The 14,887-nt window shown below is 40.4% G+C and overlaps 1 protein-coding gene across 5 annotated transcripts in view; it reads left to right on the top strand.

Moving 5' to 3' along the window:
- The window catches only part of gria4a (glutamate receptor, ionotropic, AMPA 4a), a 195,887-nt gene that overhangs the window by 130,824 nt on the left and 50,176 nt on the right, over positions 1–14,887 (top strand). The window lies entirely within an intron of this gene.

Here is a 14,887-nt window from a genome sequence, read left to right on the forward strand (position 1 = left end):
ACTGAAGTAGTTCAAGCCTTTTATTGTTTCTAATATTGATGATTTTGGCATACAGTTTATGAAAACCCAAAATTCCTATCTCCAAAAATTAGCATATCATGAAAAGGTTCTCTAAACGAGCTATTAGCCTAATCATCTGAATCAACTAATTAACTCTAAACACCTATAAAAGATTCCTGAGGCTTTTAAAAACTCCCAGCCTGGTTCTTTACTCAAAACCGCAATCATGGGTAAGACTGGTGACCTGACTGCTGTCCAGAAGGCCATCATTGACACCCTCAAGCAAGAGGGTAAGACACAGAAAGAAATTTCTGAATGAATAGGCTGTTTCCAGAGTGCTGTATCAAGGCACCTCAGTGGGAAGTCTGTGGGAAGGAAAAAGTGTGGCAGAAAACGCTGCACAACAAGAAGAGGTGACCGGACCCTGAGGAAGATTGTGGAAAAGGACTGATTCTAGACCTTGGGGGACCTGCCGAAGCAGTGGACTGAGTCTGCAGTAGAAACATCCAGAGCCACCATGTACAGGCGTGTGCAGAAAATGGGCTACAGGTGCCGCATTCCCCAGGTCAAGCCACTTTTGAACCAGAAATTGCGGCAGAAGCGCCTGACCTGGGCTACAGAGAAGCAGCACTGGACTGTTGCTCAGTGGTCCAAAGTACTTTTTTCAGATAAAAGCAAATTTTGCATGTCATTCAGAAATCAACGTGCCAGAGACTGGAGGAAGACTGGGCAGAGGGAAATGCCAAAATGCCTGAAGTCCAGTGTCAAGTACCCACAATCAGTGATGGTCTGGGGTGCCATGTCAGCTGCTGGTGTTGGTCCACTGTGTTTTATCAAGGGCAGGGTCAATGCAGCTAGCTATCAGGAGATTTTGGAGCAATTCACGCTTCCATCTGCTGAAAAGCTTTATGGAGATGATTTCATTTTTCAGCACAACCTGGCACCTGCCCACAGTGCCAAAACCACTGGTAAGTGGTTTACTGACCATGGTATTACTGGGCTCAATTGGCCTGCCAACTCTCCTGACCTGAACCCCATAGAGAATCTGCGGGATATTGTGAAGAGAAAGTTGAGAGATGCAAGACTCAACACTATGAGCTTAAGGCTGCTATCGAAGCATCCTGGGCCTCCATAACACCTCAGCAGTGCCACAGGCTGATTGCCTCCATGCCACGCTGCATTGAAGCAGTCATTTTTGCAAAAGGATTCCCGACCAAGTATTGAGTGCATAACTGAACATAATTATTTGAAGATTGACGTTTTTTTTTAAATTAAAACCACTTTTCTTTTATTGGTTGGATGAAAAAATGCTAATTTTTTGAGATAGGAATTTTGGGTTTTCATGAGCTGTATGCCAAAATCATCAATATTAGAAACAATAAAAGGCTTGAACTACTCCAGTTGTGTGTAATGAAACTAATATATATGAAAGTCTAATGTTTATCAGTACATTACAGAAAATAATTAGCTTTATCACAATATGCAAATTTTTTGAGAATGACCTTATATATATATATATATATATATATATATATATATATATATATATATATATATATATATATATATATATATATATATAATGTCCTAATAAAGGCATTTTTCATGATTTGTTATCAGATATGGATGGTCAGGTTTGGCCCAAGCCATTGTGGGGCCCTAAGCAGGTCTTCCTGAGTGTTATTTTATTGTGATTTATTAATTCAAAAATTTAAAATAAGATCAGCATGCAACACTGAATTCACAGTAAACAAGCTATATACTATTTTTTGTTCTTAAGGGATTTTTTGCATCCATCATGTTTATAAAAGTAAACTATGTTCGGTTTTTCATTTTGTTAAAGTGGCGGTGTGTATTTTCCCTGACGATTCATCGCTTCATTCTTGCCAGTGCTGCTTCAGTGGAAACAGTGGTGAATGTAAACCTTTGAAGCAGCAAACATAAATAATATTTAAGTCAATCTCTTCACATTTATAACTGTTACTATTTCTCTTTCTAAATATCATTTTAATTTTAAAAATTACATATTATTTATGTAGTTCTTATATCAAACGTCTTCCTGTAGTTTTAACTGAGCCTGGGAAGAATGAGCAGTTTGGAACAACTTGGATTAATTTGTAAATCTAATGTGTGATTCATTGATTTTATTTTTATCTGACGGATGTTAGTGTACGGTGGAATTTATCACCTGACCCTGGCTCTGATATAGCACCAATCAAACTGCTGTGTGTTGATAAATCCACAGAGCTGAAGCAGGACAGATTTGTGACAGGGCTGCTTTCTCACACTCCTTCTGTTTGAGCCGCTAATATTCTCCAAACCTTTGTTCAAAAAGTGCAATAAATTCATGCTGACATTATAAAACGTATCTGTGTGTGTCTAGTGTGTCTAGTGCCATATTTAAAAAATTATTTGATCATTTAATGATATTTGTACTAATAAAAATAATTTCAGAACCTTCATTTTATCAAAATGTAATATTGGATACAACATAAGTACAAATTATGTAGAAAGAATTCAACACTTACAGTCAGAGGTGTTATTTAAATAAATATATGCAGAAATCCACATAAATTAATTGTTTGAGAGCCGTTTTGTTGGTCTATTTATTTTATTTAAGTGTAAAACGTTATTGAATTACTTCACAAATCATTATAAGTCTAACATTATTTTCCTTATGTAAAGAGGACTGTGCAGAAATGATAAAGAACACATAAATAACAAGAAAAACTCACTAAATATGCATAAACCCCCTGATAATGTGAAGGTATAATCATCTAAACACGTATTACAAGTGTACTCAAATGCTCCAATAACATTTGGATGCCGGTAGCCTCACATATTTTCAGTGGACTTGTTTTTAAGACCTGAACATTTTTGACTTTTGTTTACACCAACCTCAGTGCCCCAGTTACTTATTTTGAGGATACTTAATTTTTATGCAATTTTTTGCAATCAAGACTTTGTAACAACCAAACCCTGTAAAAAAGATTATTTTGCAGGTATGCTTGTTTTTTTCCATTTGTCAGTTTATTTATTTATTTTTTAATGGCAGTAATTAGCAACATAGATCTCCTCTCGGTGTTCCTAATTATGCATGTGGAACCTTTCTAGTGGCATTTTAACTCACACGTAGCCCTCGATCTCTTGTCCTGCGGAGGAATGTTTTGTTGCTAACGCGAAATTAGTTGACACATTGCTCAAATTGTTCCACTGCATTCTCATTAGTGTTTTCTTCTTCTGGGTAAAGAGCGTAACTTTCTCATCAGCCGCACAAACTTAGCTTTTTTTCCTCCTCCTCCTTTTGCTCTTTCATCCATCTCTTTCACAACCCCGACACCTGTCGTCTCCCTCTTCTCCTCACTTCACTGAGACTGACAGGCCAATTCCAGCCTCTGCGCGGAAAATGGAAAACACCCACATCTGCTGCAGAGACACACACGCGTAAGCACAGAAACATACAAGCTGAGCACATGAATGCACAGAGACTTATTAAACACACTGCCTTTTCTTGCACACACCTGCAAAAAAAACAAACACACTGTTCCATTTCACAATAGTCTCTTGCAGACCCCTCCATCACTTGCAGCACACCCAGCTCATAAGCTACAGCTGTCATAACGATAATGTAAAACGTAACACAAAGCTGGTGTTTGTCATATAAATCACCAGACCATGTCAGTTCTAATGCAGCCCGACTCCTGATAGGTTCAGGATTACCGCAGTCGTAAACACCAGATTACGCTCTTACAAAGAGATATCTGTCACTTATGAAGACCGTAGCATTTTTTCTCCTTTTTATATCCACTTGACTTTTAAAATAAGGCAGGATGTTTCACCACAAACTGAAGGCCAAACTATTTCTGTTCTAATGACATTTGTTATGATTTATCTCATATGTCTTTTTTGAACCACCTTTAGCTTTGGTTCCATCACGCATTCACTGTGACAATATTTCTACAAGCTTCTTCGTCACAAGATTCATTTCCATTCAGTCTTGCATACATTTTTCACCAAGATCTTACATTGGTGATGGTAGAGGCTTACCGCTGCACAAAGCCTTCTCCAGTACATCCCAAAGATTTATCAACGTTATCATCATCATCTTTATTTAAAAAAAAAGCACCTTACAGACATACGTATGTTATGCCGCCAAGGTGCTGAACAGGACAAAAATAAGAAAACTAATAAAAACAAGAAATACATATAAAACCCAAAATTAAAGTCACAAAATACAAGAAGATTAAAATAACAGCAACTAATACACAGAATTAAAAGCCAGATTATAAAAATGGCTCTTCAGCACCTTCTTAAAAACCTCTACTGACGTTAAGAGCCTCACTGATAATGGAAGATCACTCCATAATTTCAGGCCTGCTACCAAAAAGGCCCTATCTCCTCTAGTTTTAAGCCTAGTCGCAGGGACCAAAAGCATATGATAATTCTCTGAGCGGAGCGAACGACTAGGTACATATGGCTGCAACAAGTTAGAGAGGTATTCTGGCACCAACCCATTCAATGTTTTAAAAACCAATAAAAGAATTTTAAAATGCACTCTAAAAGTGGCCGGTAACCAATGCAGCTCTGCCAGGATTGGTGCCACACGATCATATTTCCTCTTTCCTCCTAGGAATCTTGCTGCAACATTTTGTACAAGCTGTAGGCGAGCTAGATTCTAAATGGGGCTGAGGTCTGGACTCTGTGGTGGCCAATCCATGTGTGAAAACGATGCCTCGTGCTCTCTGAACCACTCTTTCACTATTTGAGCCTGATAATTTCTGGCATTGTCATCTTGGAATGTGCCCGTGCCATCAGGGAAGATGGAATAACCTTGTCATTCGATATATTCAGGTAGTCACCTGACCTCATAGAGCACATCCTGTTGCTGAACCTAGACCTGACCAACTGTAGCAAGCCCAGATCATAGCACTGCCCACACAGGCTTGTACAGTAGGCTCTAGACATGATGGGTGCCTCACTTCATCTGCCTCTCTTCTTACCCTGATGCACCATCACTCTGGAACAGGGTCCATCTGGACTCATCAGAACAGTTTTTAATAATGACTTGGACAGTTCTTAACCCAGTTTTGGTCATTTCTGCAATCTCCTTAGATGTTTACTCTGCTTGATGCATGCCAATGATCTGACCCATTGCAATGTGATGGAAGTGGTTACTTTTACTGAATGATCAATAAGATGTGATATTCCATATCCGTATGAATTATCAGTCTTATTGATCTTTGAATATTTGATTTAATATGAACTTAGGTTCTTTGGACTACCAGGGAAACACACATCATAATAATTCAGACAGAGTCGAGAATATAGTTAACAAAAAATGAATTTAATACCATATTTCTAAACTAACAATGGCACAGTGTCGCGTGCCCGTCCCATTTACCGGTTCCTTTAAAACCTAGTTCCGTTAGAACTTATGAGACGGTGCATCCATCAGGGTTCGGGGGTGTATCGACGAGTATAATTGTACTAGATCCGGGTTTGGACTACCTAATTAGAATCTTGTCTTTTATTTTAAAGGTGAAATGACTTGCACGAATAGCCAGCCTCAGAGTGCTACACTTCTTTTAAACTCGTTACCTTTTGGTTAAGATACTAGAGAGAAGTCTGGAGGCAAGCCAAGCCTCTCAGCAATTGTTTGGGCTACCCGGAATTAATTGCGCCTCTAACAGCTTATGTGGGAGGTTGGTAACTATAAAATGATTTATGCTAGTTGATCAGGCTACCATAAGTTTATCAATTTATTTATTAATCCAACCTTCCAGCTGATTAGAGACTTTTTCAACCTGCAATCAGAGCCAAAATAACCTCGAATATTCTGCTTTTATCGCCCTTAAGACAACTCGTTACTCGCAAGGAGGGGGAAGTTAAAACTTCCCTTATCTTAAGGTTTCTTTATATTATTCTATTACAAACTGTAAAGTAAGTCCCGATAATTCAGAGACCGATCTTCGACATGCTTACCTCTGTGCTATTATGGCCAGGGCCCCAAACGTGAAGCTTTAGAGAAAACCTGAAAGAATCAGGATTATGTTTCTTTTTCAAAAAAGTTTTATTACAAAATCAAAATACAAAAATGGGTAAAGTGAAAAACAACTGCTATCCCCCACGGAGGAATTAGTTCAAAATGATTAAATAAGAGTTAGTTTACACTAGCTCTTGTCTTCTCAGAATCTCCCCAAGAACTCTCTCTAGTCTCTCTCTCTGTCATCCCCCATCCAGGTTTGGACGGGGGATGACCCCTCCCCATCTGCTCTCCTCTCTGTCCTCTGCCCCAACTGCTGTCGAATCTCTCAATCTCTATCTGCTGTTCAGAGCTGTTCTTATATACCCTTCCTGGACCAGCTTAAGGTCATGGGGTCATTTACCAGATACACACTTTGTAGCTCAACACAAAACATTTGGTGTCATTTTCACTACATGCAGCATTCTTCTTAACACAGGTCATTACATCATCTTTTGCAGCATTCTTCAGTTTCTCTCCAATGTTCCCGAGAGGGCTTCTGGATCTGATGGGCTTGTCTTCACTCTGTTCTCCTCCAATCCCATCTTTCCAAGCCAGGGGTGGGGCAAAGAGGTGGGGTCAGTCTCCTGACCCTTCGCCCAGTTCTGTCCTCTTGTCCCTGTGACCCTTGTGTGACCCTTGTTTCTGACCACAGTTTTTTTGACCTGCAGCCCAACTCCTGTCGACTGGTTGATTTTGCTCGCACAAGCCAGTCCAGTGTGGCTCACCTTTTGACAACGTACTTGCCACTGTCTTTGGCATGTGGGACTGCAACAGCCTTCTTTGGGGTGGGGCTGCCTCCTCCTCTGGATCATCTTCATCTCCAGTCTCAGACCCAGAGTCTGACTAGCTCAGAGTCCAGATACACACCATCATCATCATCATCACTCACTTCAGTCTCTGAAGAACCAGATGTTTGTTCATGAGGGTTCAGAAATGGGTTCCTGCTTCTCCACCAGTTTCTACTGCCATCTGGTCAGCTGAGCTGCTGGTTGGAACATCTCAGTCTCCACCTTCAAGCAGAGACTCTCTCCCTCCAGACTGAAGACATCTTTTACTGCAGAGCTTCAAATATTCTCCTCACACACCTGAACAGCAACAAGCTAACTCTGCTTGCAGCTGCAGGTGGGAAGCTTACGCTAAAAACTATAAACTGTGGCAAGGTGGATTAATGAGGGCCCGGGCGGGATTCGATCCCGAGACCCCCAGGGTGGGAGTCATACTCTCTAACCACTCAGCCAAAGGGACATCCCCTTAGCCAAATGGCCAGTATGCATTATCAATCAAGACAATGTGACAGAACGCTCACACTGTCACACCTTCCCCCCTCTTTCCACCAGCGCGTCCTCGTACTCCCGCGCAGGGTGCCACAAACTTCACATCCACGGACCTACTTGACAGTACTACATGGATCCTGCCAACAACACCAAATGTGGCAAGGTTAAAAATGCTTACGCCTTATTAGTGTAGCTGTCTGTCAAGTCAGAATCATACGGAGCTGTTAGTTCAGGACTCTCCCTTCTCAACAGAACTAGTAGGGGGAGGGGTGATGTCACCACATCCTGCTTGTCTGTTGTTGCTCAGCTGACTGGGTGCTTTTTCTCTGTTCAGCTGTGGCTTCTCATATCTGCAGGCTGCCGAGAGCGGAAGCTAGGTGCTTGTTTCAAGCAGATCCTCTAAAAACAAAGTTTAATTGGAGCAGAGTTACAATGCTCCCAGTTATAAGTCCGTCCTTTACAGGCGGCACGGTTTCTCCCCTCACGGAGCCCTTAAGCACAGAGGTTCACACATTATACATGTTCCCGGCTTCTAGCCTCCATTGCGCGTGACGATGCCCGACATGAGATTCTATGAAGCTAGGAAACATGATTACTTTACAGTTCGTGACAAATACCTCCCCGTGTTACCAGAAACGAGGCCCAAGTCACACAGATTCTTACATATCAGTCCTTCACTAGATTTTGATCCAGCCATGACGTTTAATCGCATCTCACTTGTGCCTCAGCACCCGGACAGCGCCCCGCCGCAGCTCCATACTAGCTTTTCCAGCCTCATTCTGAAAGCTCCGGTTACAGGATATTGAAAGATCTATCTGCCATGGCTGGTTAAAAGTTTTTCTTATTCTTTATTTATTTTTATTTTTTGCCTAGCTTTTATCCTTGGCTTTTCTTGCGTCGGAATGCCGTATTTTCTTTATACCTTTTTAAGTTGATCGTCCGTTCTCCCAGATTTCTTTCTTTTTCGAGAAACTGGTGCGGTTTTCACTCCAAGGTTATAAGCTTAATAGGTCCTTAGCGCGCAAGCTTTTATCAGCCTAAAAGACAGTTCTACATCGGATAGCCCGGTATCTAATATTTAGACCTTCGCCGATTAGCCCCACGTTGCAGGCGCCATGTCGCAAACGTGGCATTTACCGTGCCCCACGTTGGGAAGCCATGTCGCGTGCCCGTCCCATTTACCGGTTCCTTTAAAACCTAGTTCCGTTAGAACTTATGAGACGGTGCATCCATCAGGGTTCGGGGGTGTATCGACGAGTATAATTGTACTAGATCCGGGTTTGGACTACCTAATTAGAATCTTGTCTTTTATTTTAAAGGTGAAATGACTTGCACGAATAGCCAGCCCCAGAGTGCTACACTTCTTTTAAACTTGTTACCTTTTGGTTAAGATACTAGAGAGAAGTCTGGAGGCAAGCCAAGCCTCTCAGCAATTGTTTGGGCTACCCGGAATTAATTGCGCCTCTAACAGCTTATGTGGGAGGTTGGTAACTATAAAATGATTTATGCTAGTTGATCAGGCTACCATAAGTTTATCAATTTATTTATTAATCCAACCTTCCAGCTGATAAGAGACTTTTTCAACCTGCAATCAGAGCCAAAATAACCTCGAATATTCTGCTTTTATCGCCCTTAAGACAACTCGTTACTCGCAAGGAGGGGGAAGTTAAAACTTCCCTTATCTTAAGGTTTCTTTATATTATTCTATTACAAACTGTAAAGTAAGTCCCGATAATTCAGAGACCGATCTTCGACATGCTTACCTCTGTGCTATTATGGCCAGGGCCCCAAACGTGAAGCTTTAGAGAAAACCTGAAAGAATCAGGATTATGTTTCTTTTTCAAAAAAGTTTTATTACAAAATCAAAATACAAAAATGGGTAAAGTGAAAAACAACTGCTATCCCCCACGGAGGAATTAGTTCAAAATGATTAAATAAGAGTTAGTTTACACTAGCTCTTGTCTTCTCAGAATCTCCCCAAGAACTCTCTCTAGTCTCTCTCTCTGTCATCCCCCATCCAGGTTTGGACGGGGGATGACCCCTCCCCATCTGCTCTCCTCTCTGTCCTCTGCCCCAACTGCTGTCGAATCTCTCAATCTCTATCTGCTGTTCAGAGCTGTTCTTATATACCCTTCCTGGACCAGCTTAAGGTCATGGGGTCATTTACCAGATACACACTTTGTAGCTCAACACAAAACATTTGGTGTCATTTTCACTACATGCAGCATTCTTCTTAACACAGGTCATTACATCATCTTTTGCAGCATTCTTCAGTTTCTCTCCAATGTTCCCGAGAGGGCTTCTGGATCTGATGGGCTTGTCTTCACTCTGTTCTCCTCCAATCCCATCTTTCCAAGCCAGGGGTGGGGCAAAGAGGTGGGGTCAGTCTCCTGACCCTTCGCCCAGTTCTGTCCTCTTGTCCCTGTGACCCTTGTGTGACCCTTGTTTCTGACCACAGTTTTTTTGACCTGCAGCCCAACTCCTGTCGACTGGTTGATTTTGCTCGCACAAGCCAGTCCAGTGTGGCTCACCTTTTGACAACGTACTTGCCACTGTCTTTGGCATGTGGGACTCGCAACAAATTATGATGGATGATGGTTGGACTAGATAACTGAGACAATGAATACAATGATGGAATGTAAGCTTGGATGTTATGTAGCAAAACCTTATTAAGTGTAATAAGTGTAGTAATTTGTAATGTCTGGGTTGTAAAATCAGTCTGTCTGTATGGTTTAACAAACTATCAGTTAATGAGAAAAACAATCTTACGCCATTGTGCCGAGTCTACAAATCCGTGTTGAAGGTCCTCGGGCGATCCAGGAGGTCAGAGAGGTCTGTACAGATAGACTGCCAGTGGTGTTGACCTCTGAGGTATTGGGGTCCCAAATATGGACCTGTCTGGTCTGAGATACCTTCCAGGTGATGGCAGGAAGCTGGCGGATCTATTTTGCATCTGACGCAACTTGCAAAGAAGGTTTTGACCTTGGGGTCAAAAGAGAGGATGGTTCCTTGCGCTTTGCTTACCCAGTTGGCCAAACTGGGAAAGCTCGCTAGAACTGAGAGACTGATCTCCTCAGACTTCGCCAAGTTCTGCAGTAGCTGCTAATCACTTGTTTGAATCAAAGTCGCAGCGTTCAAGCAGGGAAACGTAAAACTGGCAGGAATTTGGCACTTGCAAAGCTAGCACACCACTGCTAATGCTACAACAGCTTAAAACAACAATCCAATGTAGCTCTAAGTTGAAGGCTACGCTAATCACTTAGCCCCAATTTACAGAACACATCTCTTTTTGTTCCCCTTCCTCCTCTTCCACAGTTAGCTTACAGTTTACAGACTGACATGAATTTAACGCAAGTTGAGTTAGCATTCAAGCTAGGTGGTGTGCTAATTTGGCTGTGTATCTCCTCACAGTGCATGCTGGGAACTGTGTCATTTTCTCGTTAATTGGCAGCCCACTCTGATGGATACACAACTTTATTGATCAATGCTCTGGGCTTGAGGAAATGACTCATTTTTCTGTAAAGGCAAAGGGAAGGATTTAGAGAAAATAAAAATGATGAAAGATTACCTGCTTTCAGGATCGGACAGGTAAATTTAAGAATTTTGTGAGTTACTTAAGATTTTTTTTAATACACAACTTTAACTCTAGAAAAATACTGATGATTTCGTAGAGTGAGAGTAAATCCCATCGCATCCTCAGAATGCCAAAACATTAGTGCTAAATGCTATTTTCAAGAAGCAAAAAAAAAGAAAAGAAAGAAAAAGAGCTACTCAAAGTGGTTCACACTTTGGTGTGATTTGCATTCCTTCAGTGAATGCCAGACCTTAAATATATACAATCTGTCATGTTCTGTTCAAAGCCCCAAGATCATTACTGCACCCTTACCTCAACCTCCTAGCTCATATTAGCCTGTTACTGCAGGCTATGGTGCAAGGCTAAAAAGGTAAAAATATGCAACTGACACTCGTAATCTCTGTTCACATGGGATTAAGTGTACATGAAAGGAAGTCATGCAGTTTTATTAGCATGCCTTAATGGCCTCTTAATTCTCTTCTTTCAATTTTCATCTTTTAATAATATACTTCAAGCCAAACCTTGCCATTTCCACATTTTATTACCATCAAATTGCATTGATTTAAACTTTAAATGGTGTCAGTAGTGGCATATAAAATTTAAGAAATAATGGGAGACAATTAGCTATTTGATTTATTGATGAATGTAATAAACAATACTGCCAGCTAGGCTTTTTGGCATAAATTTACATGATGGATCAGCTGCTGAGACACCGTGCTGTGCAGAGATGATGGCCTTTGTAAAGGAGACATGTCATGCGTATCAGAATGGCACATCATGGTTCTGTCTTCTCACTTCATTTCCTTTCATCTCTCAATGTCTTGTTCACCTTTGCGAACAGGTAAAACTGCTGCAGTGTCTCACTGGACATCAGAAAGGTGTTACATCTGCTGCAGCATTATCAAATTTTAGAACATGTACTCGAATCATTTTTTTACACTTACTTTTACTGGCTCTTTAATATGTGGTAACTGGTGATTTATTTATTTTTGTGAGGCACGTTTTTGCCGTCCAAATTACCATTCTTATGCGTCACACAACTTGAACCCAAGGGTCAAGGTCCATGAGCACTTCCAGCAACAAAATTGTTCCAAAAATATGCTTAATATTCACCAACATATGCAAACCGCACATATACTTAACGAGAAGAGGCTCGTCTAAATGATAGAATGCACATTTTATCCCTCAACAACACCCAGTGACAATAACCTGCTAAAAAGGCTGGAAAAAAAGTGAAATACACATATCGAGAAAAAAAACACACTAGTGACAATATGATCCTACAAGCAGCTCTTTAAATTAAAGCCCTGAGTCTTCTCTTTACAACAATATAAGTACTATTACTCTACTGGCAAAATTCACGGAGCAACACAGCAGCAAAATAAAGCTAATTTCATGAAGTCAAAAGCATAAATTCAGTCTCATAATAATCAGTGTTATAGTAAAAAAGCAACTTGGTTTGTGTAATCCTATGCCCCAACGTCACACTGAGGGATTCTTCACTGTCTTGTGCTTTTTTTTTTTTTTTTTTTTGCCTGCTTGAGAATGTTTACAAGTCTCCGAAGCCACATTTCATAATTTTCCAGTTTTCCATAATAATAAAAAACTCCACGGGGTGTACTCAGCTGCTCTAAAACAAAGAGCGTGAACTAAAAAGAAAATCTGTCTGGTTTTGGTCACTAACCTCTGTGACCAAAGGCTCTCCTATATTTTGTTTAGGAGGGGAATCTAGCGCACATGCACTAGCTATGGCGTAGGTCGATGGTAAAGATTGCTGTGACAAAAAGTAACAGTTACAAGATGATTCGGTCATGGTAAACATGTGAATACCATTTTTAAACATTGCAGATTGTACACAGCACTTATTGTCTATATGATGTATAGAATGTTTAGTTTAATTTTCATGTTTTTTTTTTAATTTTGTGATTCCTATCTTCTTCTTCCTGTGAGACTGATGGGGCAGCACTCTAGCTCCCCCTATGAATGAGTTGCCACTGCTTTTTAACTCTTTCATGTTGGTGGTGGTCAGATGGGCTGATGACACCAAGTGGCAGGCTTGCCTCTGTCAGACCACCCCAGGGGGGCTGTGGCTACAAAGTAACTCACCGTCACTAGCAGTGTGTGAATGTGAGAGTGCATGAAAGCGTCTTTGAGTGTCCTAAAAAGCGCTATATAAGTTTGATTTTTTTTTCATGTCCACAACACAGATAAAGTGAAACAAAAGTATTGTATTTTTTTGTAATTTGGGACAATTAGGGGCTCTGTACAAGGTATGTAATAATAATTATTATAATAATATTTGTAATAATAATTATTATTATTACATGATGTACAGAACAAAATATCTATATTTTCCCATTCTCACTCTTCAGTTAAGCTGTACTATCTACAATAAGCTGTGTAATAATGCTCTCGTTCTTGCCTGAGCAGATAAAACCCCAAGAGTCTCAATTATAGTACACAACACTCTTCTCTGTGTTGTATTAGTTTAGAGTACAGCAGATGCATTTCATAACCTAAAACATAAAAATTGGATTGTGAACCTTTACTTTCAACCAACACCCCTAACAGATCCCCATAACACTTAAAAAGCTGAGGAGGAGAAGTTGTGGATGCAAGGGACGAGTAAAATAAAAAAGTGAGGAGGCAGTAGTTTGAATTATTCCTTCCTGTGAGATCTCTGAGAGAACTTTTGCAATGAAAATACTGTAATACCTTGAAAATGAGGCAGGAAGAAAATCAGCAAGGCTCTATGGCAGTTGCCCCGTGACACGGTTACAGGAATATTTCAAACAGCAAAGCTTCTCTAACTGTAAGAAATGAAATTTGTTGAATTGACTAAAGTTATGTCAACTGGTTCCACTAAACCCAGTTAAAGATCAATGCACATTGGTATACATTGTTTTGTTAATAGTAAATATAAATTAAGCCTAATTTCCACTGGCCATTTTGGCAAGGAACACAGAGGGTCAGCTCGCTAACTTTTCTGTTCCATTTGTAAAACCGGTCCAGACAACCGACCCGGCGGATGGCAGCCAAAGGATCCGAGTGGACGTCTGAGCGGTGTCGGGCCAAGCTGAAGAAATTCAAGCCCAATGTAGAAAAGATAAGCACAGAAACAGCTGGAGTGGTTTTTTGGGGGGGGGGATTAAAAATGGGAGAAATACATGGTGGTGCTGGATACTCGGTCTGTGGTGACTGCACTCTTGAGTCACTTGCAGTCTGTGGTAAGGATTTCATTTTTATCTGTAGTGCTGCAGAACATTTATTGCAGCACAAAAACTTAATATTTTTTGAAAAAGTGACGGCAAATTTGCACATTTTCTTTATCAACATATATGCAATTTTAAACCTTTAAATTTGGAAACAAACTTATTTCTGCATTAACACTGAATGTGAAATAACCAAATTACACACGAGCAAGTCAGTTTTAAATAAAACACATCAGTGGTATTCATTACTTGTGGTATAATCAGCATTTTTAAAATCTATTCAGGATTTATGTTTTCTTGTTTATTCATTTTTCTCATTTTTTATTCTCCTTTTTTTCTCCTGTAATAAGTGTCATCGCTGCTGTGACATCTAGCTTTCCCCACTGAGGAACAATAAAGGGATTTTCTATTCTATTCATCTATCGGCAGCCTTTCCACTTCCTGTTTACTGTAGGTTAAATATTTTCTCACGGGCCAACAACAAAATAAAAATATCATTTTATCTTAAATTAAAATGCAACTTTCATGTTTTGGAGCAGAAAAAGAGCATAAAACCAACAAATTTAAAGCTCAGTTTGCTCCACTGGTTTACTGTGATGCTCACCTGTTCCAGCCAGATACCTGCATCATGGGGTTGATCTGAGCTGAGGAGGAGACTCCTGTTGTTTTGTTCATCTTCATCATAATAATGACAACATTAGATGACAACAGGTGCTCACATAGGTTTGTGCTGCTGAACATGTCTGAGCAGCTTGACCACGTTGTTGTGTGTCAGGGAGGAAACACAACCACAGAGCCGTGC

The sequence above is a fragment of the Nothobranchius furzeri genome, chromosome 13, assembly GCF_043380555.1.
Source record: "Nothobranchius furzeri strain GRZ-AD chromosome 13, NfurGRZ-RIMD1, whole genome shotgun sequence".
Classification (NCBI taxonomy): domain Eukaryota; kingdom Metazoa; phylum Chordata; class Actinopteri; order Cyprinodontiformes; family Nothobranchiidae; genus Nothobranchius; species Nothobranchius furzeri.